At 40.2% G+C, this 14,164-nt stretch overlaps 1 protein-coding gene across 1 annotated transcript in view; it reads right to left on the reverse strand.

Moving 5' to 3' along the window:
• rapgef6 (Rap guanine nucleotide exchange factor (GEF) 6) overlaps window positions 1–14,164 on the reverse strand; it is a 156,711-nt gene that overhangs the window by 141,879 nt on the left and 668 nt on the right. The window lies entirely within an intron of this gene.

The raw sequence follows: 14,164 nt of genomic DNA on the forward strand, positions 1-14,164 counted from the left end.
TCGTCTTAGATGTTGGATATCGTAATATGGCATAAGTGTTGTCTTTTCCTGGTTTTAAAGGCTGCATTACAGTAAAGTGATGTCATTTTCTGAACTTACCAGACTGTAACTGGTCTATTATTTGCCATTTCACCCACTTAGACATTATATCCACATTACTGATGATTATCTATCAAAAAACTAATTGTGTAAATATCTTGTGAAAGCACCAATAGTTAACACTACAATATCGTTGCGGTATCGATATATTTCGTCAAAAATATCGTGATATTTGATTTTCTCCATAACGCCCAGCCCTACCCAGAAATATGTATGTTTCTGTGTCAAGTTTGTGTGGAAAGATACTATACCTTCTCTGCTTAATGCAAAGGTAGCATAGCTTTACACAATGCATGAGGACAGTGTAACACTATCTATCTAACTGACAAAGAGAGGGAGATGGTGGGTTTGTGTGTGCTGCAAGTTAAAATTGCGTTGATGTGAATGGGAAATCTCCACCACACTCTGCCAATTCCTTAAACTGTATGCTTTTGAATTCGGTTAGGGTGGGGTAGGGTTGAATTTTAATTTGGGAAGGGGCACACGATAGGCATTATAAAATGCCATTTACAAGGTTTTCCTGCATACCAGCACTGCTAAGCTACTGGAGGAAAACACACAGCTGCTGGCATCAGCCAGGTCGATGTGGACTAGACTGTCAGGGGGATTTTTGTGACTTATATGCAAAAAGTTTGTATATCTAAACGTAATTCTACTTTCAACATGTACTCACAGCTGTCACTTTCGGAAACTATGATTCTCCAAAATGCAAATATTTAAATGGTCATTTAGACTATTACTCTTTATAAAAAAAATTAAATAAAAGGCAGTTGCCATAAGAGTAAAAGCTATAGTATTATTTTGTAAGCACCTGAAGATGTGGGATATCATGTTGTATGGGTTAAAACACTATTATGTTGTTTTATATAGCAATAAAGAGAAACAATGGGAGATTTATTCAGGTGAAAACATTGTGGGGGTTAAATTGCCAAGTCATATAGTGGCTCTTGTGGCATTTTAAAGATGGATAATTTGTGCAGAAAATGAAAATGGCATGACATTATTTCTGCAGCCTGCCACTGAGTTATCATGTGTAATATCATAGTCCGGTTGAGCATTCTTTACTGTGTTCTGCTTATATACTTGTGGTAGAAGGCCTTTTCTTTAGGCCTGGGCAATATATTTGAGCAATTCCATGCATACATTTGGTGAAAATATAATTCATAATCATAAAATATAAAAAAGAAAAATATATCATTTTTTTCGGATATCATTCAGACCTAACAATTGCCCCCTTGTACACAAACACACATTCAAACTTTGTCATAAATACCCTTGAAGCACACTCAGTGCAGGACACCCGCACACAAACTGGAGGCATCTGCTGCTTTCCTTTTTCTGACACACATTCCAGACCAGTTTTGCAAGGTTATAAAACTGCTTTAATAAGAGTACTGTGGCAACAGGTTCTTACGAATGCTGCTTCTTGGCCTACTTCTGCTCGGAGAGAACCAGAATGGTAAAAGAGCCACGGTTGAAGGATTTCTGGTATCATGCCCTTTTAGTGCTGAAACAACAGACTGAATCAACAACTATTTAAATAATCAATATATCATTTTAAGTTCTTTGACAAGTAAAATACAGAACATTCGACTGGTCACAAATGTCAATTCCAGCATGTGATAACAGGGCTCCAGACTAACTTTTTTCACTAGGAGCACAGTGGCCCCCAACTGAACATTTTAGGGGCGCAACCACAAGATTTAGGGGCACACACCGTAAATCAACATGCTAACCAAATATTCACATTTATACTAATTTCCACTATTTATTACTAATAAACACTTTGATAATAGATGCAGAAATGTGCTGTTTCAAATTTAGTTTCACATTTTATTTTGCACTTTTGAAGATGCAACATAGAAGGTAAACCTACAGCACCATCGCTGTCATGACAGTACAAATATTAAAAAAATATACCAGCTCTAGTCTCCAGTCTACAATTACAATGAATTCAACTTAAAATTAAACATGCATTGTTTAGGCTACTAAACTATATAATAATAAACCCCTCCCTCTCTCCTCCCAAACCTGCCCTACAACCTTGAATTGAATAATTCTTAATTTCTTACTCACTGTAACTTTTATTCTTGCATTTATATTATTCTTTTTTAGCCTGTTTTATTTTCATCATGACCGCTTTTAATTGCTCTTTAATTAATGTAAAGCACTTTGAATTGCCTTATTGCTTAGAGGTGCTGTAGAACTCAAGCTGCCTTCAGCCTGTCAGTCAGTCCCCAGGGCAGATAAACCAACGTTGTGCCTGCTTGACTCAGAGGAAGTGTAACGTCAACAGCCCCGCGACCTCTTTCGCCTGGATATTAATATAATATCGCAGCAAATGCTGTCTGTGTGACGTTTTGAAAAAATGTAACCACACTTGCAACCACTTTATCGGCATTTCCGTGACTAACTGTGACTTCAACAAAACTGCAGAGCCGACGAGTCTGCTTCGTCCGCACCTTTGCATGTGTGTGTGTGCGCGCCGGAGCACCGCTCTCTGTCACTATGCAGAGAGGACCATGGATATATTAGGAGAGGACAGATAAGCTTTGTGCTTACACGCTCTCAGGTACCGAAATTTCCATGTTTAACGTTTTAAAAAGGGGGCAAATTTACTGGTCACACATGTGCGACTGGATGTAAAATTTAGTCGCACACTCTAAAATTTTGGTCGCAAAATGCGACCATTTGGTCGCAGTCTGGAGCCCTGGATAACTTTACGATCACCCCGAATTACACCTCTGACTGCTGCACTCCTTAAAGGGATACGCTACTCGCTCCGAAGCTAACTACGTCACTCTCTCACTCGCTCTACCACACCGCACCACACACACGCTGGCCCTGCTATTAGATCGACGCACACACCAGCGCACAAGTATAAACTTCCGGCTACAGCGAAAGCTCTGCGTGGAGCCTCCGCAGGACCATAAATCAAGATTAACTGCTGGTTGTTTGTAATTTGTTCAGAAATGAAGTGGTCATTGCATTCATGGAAAGCCACTCTGAATAACTGCACCAACCATCCAGAAGCCTACAAAGTGAGTAAAGTCTAAGTATTCCTTTTTTAGTATTTAGTATTCCAGGTTCTCTTAATTTTTATCTAAGGTTTTTTAAAAACACCTCGAAAAGCCTACTAAGTTTGGTTGGAACAATAATATTGCCATTAACGGATACTCAAACAATTTGAGCACCTTATTTGACACTAGAGATGTTCAGATACCGATACTGGTATCGGTATCGGCTCCGATACTGCCTAAAACACTGGTAGTGGTATCGGGAAGTACTGGAGTTTATGCACCGATCCGATACCACGTAATAAAGCCCTAAAGAAAATCTACTTGGAAGTAGTTTATTTATTTTCTTTTTCCATTATAACTGACTCTCAAACTGGATAATAAAAGAAAGTTCTGTGGCATTCATTGTTTGTGTTTGTTCCACACACAGTTTGTTTCACACACATTAAGAGTTTAACCTGAGCCAGACCGACAACAGATAGAAATCATATCACATCCATACAGGGATAGTAGTATACAGCTGTTAAAACATGATCAAATATATGACACACTGGTATTGGATCGGTACTAGGTATTGGCCGATACGCAAATTCAGGTATCGGGAAGCAAAAAATGGCATCGGGCCATCTCTATTTGACACACCAGCTAGCCTTGTGAGGAAACCAAATGATCAAGTGATGTTGAAAATGTCAAGGTAACCCCGTCATTGGTTAACTGAACTATGCAAGGTGAGTCCACCTGTAGCCCAGCTCTGTATTCCCTACAAACAAAACAGGTCAGAGCTGACGATGTCTGTCTGTTCAAGCCTGCAGCTGTCCTGCATGGAATGTAGCTGCACATTCCACACACACACACACACACACACACACACACACACACACACACACACACACACACACACACACACACACACACACACACACACACACACACACACACACACACACACACACACACACACACACACACACACACACACACACACACACACACACACACACAAAAAGCTGACGTGTTTACAATCAAACAATACCCAGCGGGACAAAGTGCAGCTGTTGTTGTGGCCCGCTGTGTGAATTACTTAAAAACAGGTTTTAAAAAGCCAAGCAACTAGACACTTAAGTATATATGTGTGTATTACAAGTGCTTCTGTTTCACTGACATGCTCATAATTAAACAAGTAAAGTAAACTATGTGGATTACAGCATGATTAAGGCAGTAAACACAAGCTACAACTTCTTACAACTATTAACTGACTTTCTTTGTGGACTGTTTAATTTAGCTTCAATGTTAGTTGCACGTTTAAAAGTGAGGCTAAAGCTAATTATTAGTTTTTTATTATCAATCAATTTCTCTTTCTACAGATGAATCAAAGTATTGCTTGATCTATAAAAGGCTATAGAACAGGGGTCTTCAACAATTTTTAAGCCAAGGACCCCTTAACTGAAAGAGAGACGGATCAGGGACCCCCTACTACATACATTGTATAAAATAAAGTTGCATATTAATCTGGTCCTACAATAACTTTTAGGGGCACCTAAAGCATTTATAGATACCTTTTTTGCATAGAATACAAAGCTATTCAAATAGCCTAATAATTGTTGGCATGATTTCATAAATCATGTTTTAATGTTGTTAACCCTTAAATGTGAAACAAAATGTGTAACAGTCAGTCCTTTGGGATGAACTGTATCTGTGGATGGCTACCTTAGTGACTACATTACTTATTGGCCAGGAAGCCTACCATCAGTGGGGATTTCTATTTGCTAATAATATGTTGGAATCATGTTAAGACTTTGTAAGTTTTGAAAAAACTTTCAAAAGTTAACAATAATTTGGAGGCCCCCCTGGATTGACTCAGAGGACCCCCTGCGGGTCCCGGACCCCCTGTTGAAGATCCCTGCTATAGAACATAAATGCACATCCTAAACTCCCAGAGCCCACGGTGTAGTCTGCAAATTGTCTACACAGAAAAACTGTATTTTAAATTTGGTTTAAAACCCATAAGCATCCCTTTCCCACACTGGAGAAGCTGGAGCCATTTTAGCATTGTGATTTAAGATGCAGTTGTGTAATGGTGACGGTGAAACCGAACTTCTGAACCGGACTGTTCAGTTTTTTAAAAAGCAGTGTAATCACATGACTCACTATATTCAAATGAAGATTTTGTAGGAGGCTTTTTTTTTTTTTTTATTAAGGTGATCATTCGAGGCTTCATTTGAAAACTTCAATAGTAGCGTTAAAAAAAAGACACACGGTACAGCCCTGTAATAAATTGTTATTTCAATAAGGTCACAGTGCGTTTTTAAAACAGTGTCATGTCGCCCTTGTGCTGTTTCTCAGGCTTCACCAGGCAGCTGAAATATACTGTATTTATAAATAAAAAAAATAAAAAAAATGGGGAACTGGTGTCACAGATCTTTGAAACCAACACAACCACAAACTACAGAGCAGCAGAGATGACCAAGAACTTACTCACAAAACTTGAGTCACTACAGTTTTTAGCATCTGTCTGCCTTCCAATCCACAGGCCCAGTCAGTTAGGAGGGGCCTTTATTGGCTCCACAAGGAGAGCTTTCACTGCTCTAGGTCAGGCGAAGGCTGTGTTTATTCACCCATTTAAAACACAAACACACACACACACACAAACACACCGTCTTCCAAGGTTTCCCCCACTCTGTCTGTTTCACACACAGACTCCTCTGTATCCTTTTAATTTCAGACTCTCTCTGAACCCTGCAGTTTGTTGGCACATTCAGGTTTGTTTATGTTGTTACTGGCATGTGTGGATGTGTGTGTGTGTGTGTGTGTGTGTGTGTGTGTGTGTGTGTGTGTGTGTGTGTGTGTGTGTGTGTGTGTGTGTGTGTGTGTGTGTGTGTGTGTGTGTGTGTGTGTGTGTGTGTTTTGCATTTACGTCATACTGGATGTACTGAAACTTAACTTCTTTGGGTCACAAATGTTGCCAAATGTGCCAAAAGAGGCAGAAACATGGCAACGAATACATCAACGTACAGTATGTTGGCAGTCCAAGGTGATGAAAATGACAGCTGTATGTTAAAATAACTCAGGGTTGTCGCCTTATAGTGGATGTGGACTTTCCAACTACTCAAAAGCCCTGAAAACATATTTTCTTAATCAGCGTCTTACTATGAGTAATGGGGTTCTACATAAACACACAATTTCCTGACAAAGTTTTGGTTATTTCAAATGGGAGATTTCGGCATTTATTTTTTTGTCTCCGTTTTTGTAACTGGTCTGAAATGGGCAGTTAGAGAAAAGTGATGTCACGTACTTCAGTGTACCAATTAGGAGTCAGTAATAATTTGCATTTGAATCTGATGGCAGTTTTTGTTAAGAAATCAAGAAGAAGCCAAGTTTTCAGGGGCTTTCAATCCAGAACGCCACAACCAGAACTTGAAAAGGCCATGGTCGGACCCATAGACAGTGCAAGAAGTGGACACAGCGACGCCATAGACTTCGACAGAGACCAGTGAAGTCAATTAGAAGCACTTTTCCGGTGAAGGCTGAGCGTACTGCGCAGCCTCAAACTGAGCTTGACGAAGTAGATGTGACGTGAGCAACCTGTCTGAAAGTTGTAAGTCTTCTGGCAGCTGTGCCAAGGGAAATCGGTTTGTTCGTGGATAAATGTTACTTCATATGAATTCACTTGCAACATACCTAAGTATTTCCAATCCATCAAAACATTGCTGAAATATTTTGTTCCGATGCTTTCATGGACTCTTTATGGGCTTCTCCCTTGACTGTATGCCTCCACGTCCCCCCGATTGGCTGTGAGCTTCTCCTGACTATACGGTAAATTCTCTACTGTGCGACAGTAAGTCGCTTAGTTATGACACAATCTTTAGCCTATTTTTACAAAAACGGCTGCTAGGGGGCCATAACTTGAGATACAAGGTAATGGAGCCTTGTCGTGTTTCTTTAGAAATAAACAATGGACAAATATAGTCTTTAAACGCTTCAGATGTAAAGTTATTCGAACAAAAAGATAAAATAATTGCTGACATGATATTTCCAGAGTTGTAAGATCTTGCCTACAGCATCATACGTGTTTTGGTTGTCTGATGAGCTGTACAATTCCTGGATGTATTATTGTTATTAAAGACAGTGCTATTTTTGGTTTGAGCAACCTGTCTTTGTCATTCATGCTTGAAATTTCACTTTACTATGACATGGTTTTTGGAACATTTATACCCACAAACAAACTGTGATGCTGTGCGCTTGCAGTTCTGCCATCAAGGTGTAAATTACTTTTGGCAAATAGGACATGGCTTCAGATAAAAACAAAACTAGTAGGGTTAGGGGGAGGAAAACAAAAAAAATCTAAAATATTATGTATCGTATTTATTTATTTTTTTGCGCAGTGTTTTTAAAAATAGTTAATTTTTTTGCAGAAAATGCTGAAATGTATGTACTGCTTTACAAATGAAATACATAGAGTGACATGTGATATTCATTCTTTTTAGAAAACAATTATTTTTTAGAAATGTCTCATGATATATTGTCTAGTGTATTATTCAACTTTTGTTTTTGTGAAAGGAAAAGAAAATCGCAATACTTCTAGAATCACAATAAATAAAAAAATTGCAATACAAATCGGGTCCATGTATTGTGAAAGAATTGAATAGAGATAAAAGCATATCGTCCCAGCCCTAAGAATAGTGAGATTTCTTTGTTTGTAGCAACTAATGTCATTTAGTTTTCACTGTTTTTCCTGATGAACAAGGCGTGTATTTTTAATAATTTTCTCCCTCCGTATTGTAGCAAGGAAATTCATTTTAGATCATCACGCTCGCAGGTGCTCTATTTCCCCCACTTTTCTCAAATTCACTTCATAAAATAAGCACAAGCTCTCTCTCGCTCACTTTCTATCGCTGCTCTCATCTTATTCTCTCAACCCAGCTTTTGATGGTGTGTGTAGCTCTCTCTCTCTCTCCATTTCTCTCTCTGCCATCTCTTTTGATCACTTCCTCACAGCCATAACTTAGGCGTTAGCCTCCTATACCTTACTAGAATTGTCTTAACTATGGGAGCATCTCCCCTCCTGTCTGTGTTGCAACCACTCTCCCTCTCTATTAGTCTATAACACTGTTTCTGTCGCCTATCACTTCCGTTACAACTTGGGGTTTTTTAATCAACCAAAAATCATCATGTTCCATCTCATCTCCTACAGGCCTTTTCTCTTATTTTGCACATATTTGCTTCTGCAGTCTTAATATCCCACACCCAAACATTCCTTTCATTTCCTCCCACTGCACTGATTATATGTTTGTCTAGCAAGTCAGTTTTCAGCTGTGTCATGTGGTTTGCCACCGAAGGTATGCCACTGTGACAGGAAGTGTCCTCATCTCAGTTTCATATCAACAGCTGCCTTACCCATAGGTCTTCTGACAAGGCGAGAAACAAAAAATTCTTAAAGCAGAAACTCTCACCAAAAAGCTTTCAACACGATAGGTTTGGAGGGTTACTTCTCTTCTAAAACACCACTCCTAGGTTATCCGCCTTAACAAATTCGCAGGGCTAAATCCTAGCAAAACAACAAAGCCCAGCATGACCAATTCTTAAACATGTCACAAAAAAACCCCATTAAATATACTTTTAATCCTGGCACAGTCACAGTTGAGCCAATTAATGCCAAGGTACACAAGCAAAAACTAAGTGGATTCATCAAAATGTCATAGCGAGTCCTCAAGAAGACCTTGGCAAAAGTGCTGACATTTCTGGCTTCCAATGAATAAATATCTCAATAAATATGAATACACTAAAATAATTTAAGAACACAAGTAGCCTGAACTAAATTAAATATTGTGAGGATGACATCCTAGTTCATCACATACTTGACACAGCCGGTTACCAATAAGATGCCATGGCTGCAAAACAAACTTTTTCTTCATTTCCATCTATTTCTGGAGTATCAGTGAAATAAAAATGCAGTGGGAGGGTATTTGAGGTATCCTGTACAAACAACACAATGATGCCCTACGCAACACTGGAGACAGTTGAGGTAATGCCAACAAGAGAAAGACACGAAGCAGGAGGCAGACAGGCTGACTTGTAGTGCTGAAGATATTTTTAGTTTTAAACACATGCACTGAGCTACTGTAGGTGTGCACACTTTGTACATAAACAGGACTGTATGTCCAGCTACAAACATACACAGTGAGGCCTGCAAAAAAAAAAAAAAAAAAACACACACAGGCGCATCTTTGTGTTGTTTCCCACAGTACTGTGACCTACATCGTCTTCACCAACACGAAAATGAAACGGCTCAAACCAACAGGCTTCAATTTGATAATCTAACCTCAGAGTAGGTATTTTGACTTCTTTTATTTTTTTTATTTTTTTTAAGGAGGAGCACAGATGATTTTTAGAGTTTAGGTAAAGCCAAATTATAAAAAAAAAAATAAAGGTTTAACCATGCTATTTTGGTATAGTAGGGCTGTGTTCGATTGAAGAAATTCTTAGTCGACTAACACTCATTCAATTGTGTCTGCTAATCGATAAGTTGATTTAATCGGCAGATCTGTAAATCTCAGTTTCTCCGCAAAGAGTCATGCAAAAGGATGCATATATTGAATAACATAATGCCTCCTTTGCATATTTAAACACATTTCAGAAAACGTGTAATACAACAACAAATTGCCTTAATGAAAAGTAATCAAAGTAGGTTTCACAGTGATATCTATTAGGTAAAATGTCAACCCTTAATTCTTGTGTTTACTAGAGATGTGCTCGTACGTTTCTTGGAAATAGGTCATTCAGCATGAAAACAGCATAAAACATGACTAATCGACTAAAGAAATCTAAGTTGACTAAGACCAAAACGACCGATTAGTCGACTAATCAACTAAAAGAGAGCAGCCCTAAGTAAACTGCAAATTCTGCTCAGAAAAATGCTTCAAATGAGAAAATATGGCTGGATGGCCAAGGGCCAAGGATTTGGCAACATCTCCCTGGCACAGCCTTCTAATTCCTTATGACAGTGTGAATGACGACTCTTTGACTACGACATAATGTGCACATGAACGTACAACTCAATGAACAACTCAGGCACACTGAAATGACGATAAAATAGAGAAGGTTTGACAAAACCAAACTGTGTCATACATTTACAACGTTGAATCATCTTTTTTTTTACAGTTTTCTTGTGTGTGAAAGCTGTTCTTCAGAATGTACAAGAATAAATGGGAGCCAAAGGCCTCTAAAGAGAGGAAAACAACAGACGTTGACATCTCTGTGCTGACGGTGTGCAGATGGAACCAGGAATTGGTTAATGAAGACGGCAAAAAGAACACACCAGTATTATCCTTAACTTTAATTTGTTGAGCTGCGTCAGCACTGAGCAAACCACCCTCTTGGGTAACTTCTGCTAAAACACACACACAGACTCTTTTGAAACATGTCTCTTTGTATACACTCCAAGAATACAGCATCATCGACCACACACTGGTCTGCATCTCCTGCTCTGCTCTGTTCGTAGCGGCTCCACTGCTTGCTTAGAAAGCAAGAAGTTACCACTTAAGTCTGTGTTTCTCTTTCTCTTCCTCACTTGCACCTTCTCTAGGGAGCCTGTGGCTTTGTGATGGTTGGAATTCCCATAAATGTCTCACATGTACTGGGCGCAGCTAAAACTACCATTAATCACCCGGCGTGATTTGTTGTCTGTTACCACCAGGGCGTCTGGATGGCACCGAGAAAGGTAGGCAGGGAGGGAAGAGCTGGGTGGAAAACTCACGAAACTGGGAAAGGTCGACGCCGACGGGGCATAAAACCTGCGGTAGGAGAGATTACCCACCGAGCCAAACATCTGCACAGAAGACAGACCAACCTACAGCACGTCTTAAACTTTCAAAACCGAGAAATTTTGCTCAACAAAAAACACTTTCGAATCAAAGACGACTGTGAAAACAATAGGCTACACCTTATTCTTATGCTATGCTCATCCACATGTCATCCCCTGTTGCCTTAGAGATAGAAGAAGAGATATTTAGCGGATTTAAATCCAGCTCTGTGTCACGGCAATGTAGTGCAGAAAAAGGGTGTTTTGCTTCCCTTCGTGGCCGCATCGCATGGAGCTCCAAGCTCAGCTGAGCAGAGGTCTGCCCGAGATCCGCCGGCTTAAGACCTCGGCTACTCTGAGCTCCATGCGCTGGCGCCACAGAGGGAAGCCAAACACTGTTCATCTAAACACACTGCCCACACAAAGATGGCACAGAGCTGCAAAGTATCCCTTTAACTCCAAGGCTTATAACATACTCAAAATAGAATCAAATTTGGGATGTTTACACAGGAAAAAACTTGCAACCACAATTAATAGTGCCCATAAAAATGGGAATGTATCCCCATCAAAGGCTGCTGAAAGACCTGGAGAGGGAGCCATTCGAGGAACCTAACGTGACTAGTGAGCCCCCGACGAGGCAGCACAGACACCGGGAAACGGCTCAACAGATTGTCCATCTCCGGGGATGTCAACGCTGTGTCTCGGCAAAAAAGTGGAGGGACCGAGCCGTCCCTGCTGCGGCCGCTGGCTAATGTTATTGTTAGTTAGCTAACATTAGCTTGCTAATATCACCCGGCACTGGGCGACACTGGTTACAGATAATGAACCAAACAAAGTTGTCAGTTATCTGGCGAGAGCACTGTGCTTTCCTACGCTGTGACAAGAGTGTGTGAATGAAACATTAAGTTGTTAAAATGTTACTAATTTAGTGGCCGGTCGTGTTATTTTGACATAGGTCAACCAGAAGAAAAAGCTAGTTGTGCGTTGAACGTGCGCCACCTACTTTACTCCTGTCACAGTTTTTTGTGATTGTTGCGGGCAAAAATCCTTGATTTTGTGGGACGTTTTCTTAAAAAATGCGATGGAATATGCGGGATATTTTTGCGATGAAATTGCGGGAACTTGCAAAAATTGCGGTTTCATGAAAAAAAGAGATTCCCCCCCCCCCCCAACACCCTGCTTTTCGATGATGTTCACGTCGCGTAATTACGTCACTTCATAACGTTCCCATGGCGACAGGGGAAAATGGCTGCTCGTGTGAAGTAAATGCAACAATTTTCAACGAAAATGCGGGGATTGTGAAATCATGCAAGCCCCGTATTTTGCATGAAAATCGGCAATTTAAGCGGTGAAAGTGCGGCGTATTTGAAAAAATGCAGCCCTCGCATCAATATGCGGACTTTGGCTGATTATGCATTGAATTATGCGATCGCATAATCGCGTTTTTCTGGAGGGACTGTCATGTATACGGGGAGAACTGGCATAACCCGGTTATTCACTTAACCTGGGTAACTGCTGTGCACACACTGAGTGAGTACTTGCAACACCACATTCAGCAACAGTTTAACAACCTTTCCAACCAGTCTCATAGCATCCTTGAAATCTGGGAAAGGTCTCTAGACTCATGTTTTGTCTGTACCTCCTCCCTTATCAAAGGTTCACCTATATAGGCCTGAATTGATTGGTGGTTGTGATTCATTAGTGGGGAGAGGTTTAATGATTTTGTCTGTATAATGGCCGGCTACACAATTGCTTGGTGAGAGCTACATTACCACCGTTTATGTCTTAATATTTGCAGTCTGTTCAATGAATCATGATCGACAGGCTGAGACAGCTGTAGACTACAACATGGCTTTATCGTTCTACTGTTGCACTGAATGTACTTTTGGTGGTTTTAAACTATGACTGAAATAAAAAAAAAAAAAAAGACATTAACACACTGGCTTCTTTTTCAGGTCGGGATCTGGCTTTAGTTTCAGTTGTAGCACAATCACACGTGTGATGTGTTTTTACAATTACAGGCACGGATCTCAGTACAGTACTCATGTCATGAAAAGAAGCATTTCATTTGTAACAAATGTTTGCAGAACAGTACCACACCCACCCCTATAAACATTATGAATAACTGCATGGAAACATGTCCCCTTATTTTTCTTTACCTCAGCTATATTAATGCTGGTTTTACAATTGGAAGAACAGACGGAGTGTGAAAAAAAAAAAGAGGATTCTTCCATTGCATTTGGGAGGATACGGCTTAATTTAGTTACTTTATCAAAGTGCTACCTAACCTATCATGTGTGGCTGATTACAAAATCAGAGATCCACTTCACTGCTATGACTGTGTCATATATTTGTGGACTAAACAAGGTTGTTATGGTTTGTTCAAGTGCACACAAAAGCCCTCTATGAAGGTGTGAAAGAGGCTTTCTACCCAGCATGCACCCACAAACAAACAGAGGATCAGAGCCTAAAAAAAGGACCTTTTCAATAGTGTCATGCAAAGCTGAAGGCTAGCAGGGTTGGATTTTTTTTAAACATGTTTTGTGCTCTGATAGTGCTTTGAAAAGTGCTTGCACTTCAAAACTATAACCGGCAGCTGAACATGGAAGGGAGTACGCCGTGAGCTATTTTTGGGCTCAGAGCATAACTAAAGCAATGACAAGCCAGCTGTGTTTCCACAGCTTCATGTAGGGAGGAGGCATCGGAAGGAAGGAGGAGGGATGAGAAAGCTGTGGTGATTTAATTTAACTGGCCTCATTCAAGCTAAAGTTTACACAAACTACCTCCTGGGCTTAGGCATAAGCCCTCTGATGGGAAGCCGTGATGTTATGTTTTGCTTAGTAAGACTGTTGCAGGCACAGAATGTATTGCAGTAAAAGAGGGTTATCCCACACTTGACCATGTCAAGGACCAAAAACCGGTGGGGCATTCTTGACTAAAGATGATAAAACTACCCTGAAAGACTTGAACATTTGATGGGGACCACGGAGACCCTCTCAAGGACCCAGTGCAGTCCCTGCACCCCAGTTTGGGTACCACTGAAGCCCCTGATACATTTTGTCCTGAATGATTAGACTTGACTCTAGGTTTTTCTATTTCAGTGTTATTGCTGCATTGCACATACACAAAAACAACCTTTTTTTACAAGGCATAACGTTAGAGCTGTTGCATTTTAACCTGGCAAGGACTTGCCCCAAAACTAGCCAGTTAGCTAAATGTTGTTGGGAGTTACAGGCTGTTAATGAAGTCA

Source organism: Perca fluviatilis, chromosome 16 (assembly GCF_010015445.1).
Source record: "Perca fluviatilis chromosome 16, GENO_Pfluv_1.0, whole genome shotgun sequence".
In the NCBI taxonomy this organism is placed as follows: Eukaryota; Metazoa; Chordata; class Actinopteri; order Perciformes; family Percidae; genus Perca; species Perca fluviatilis.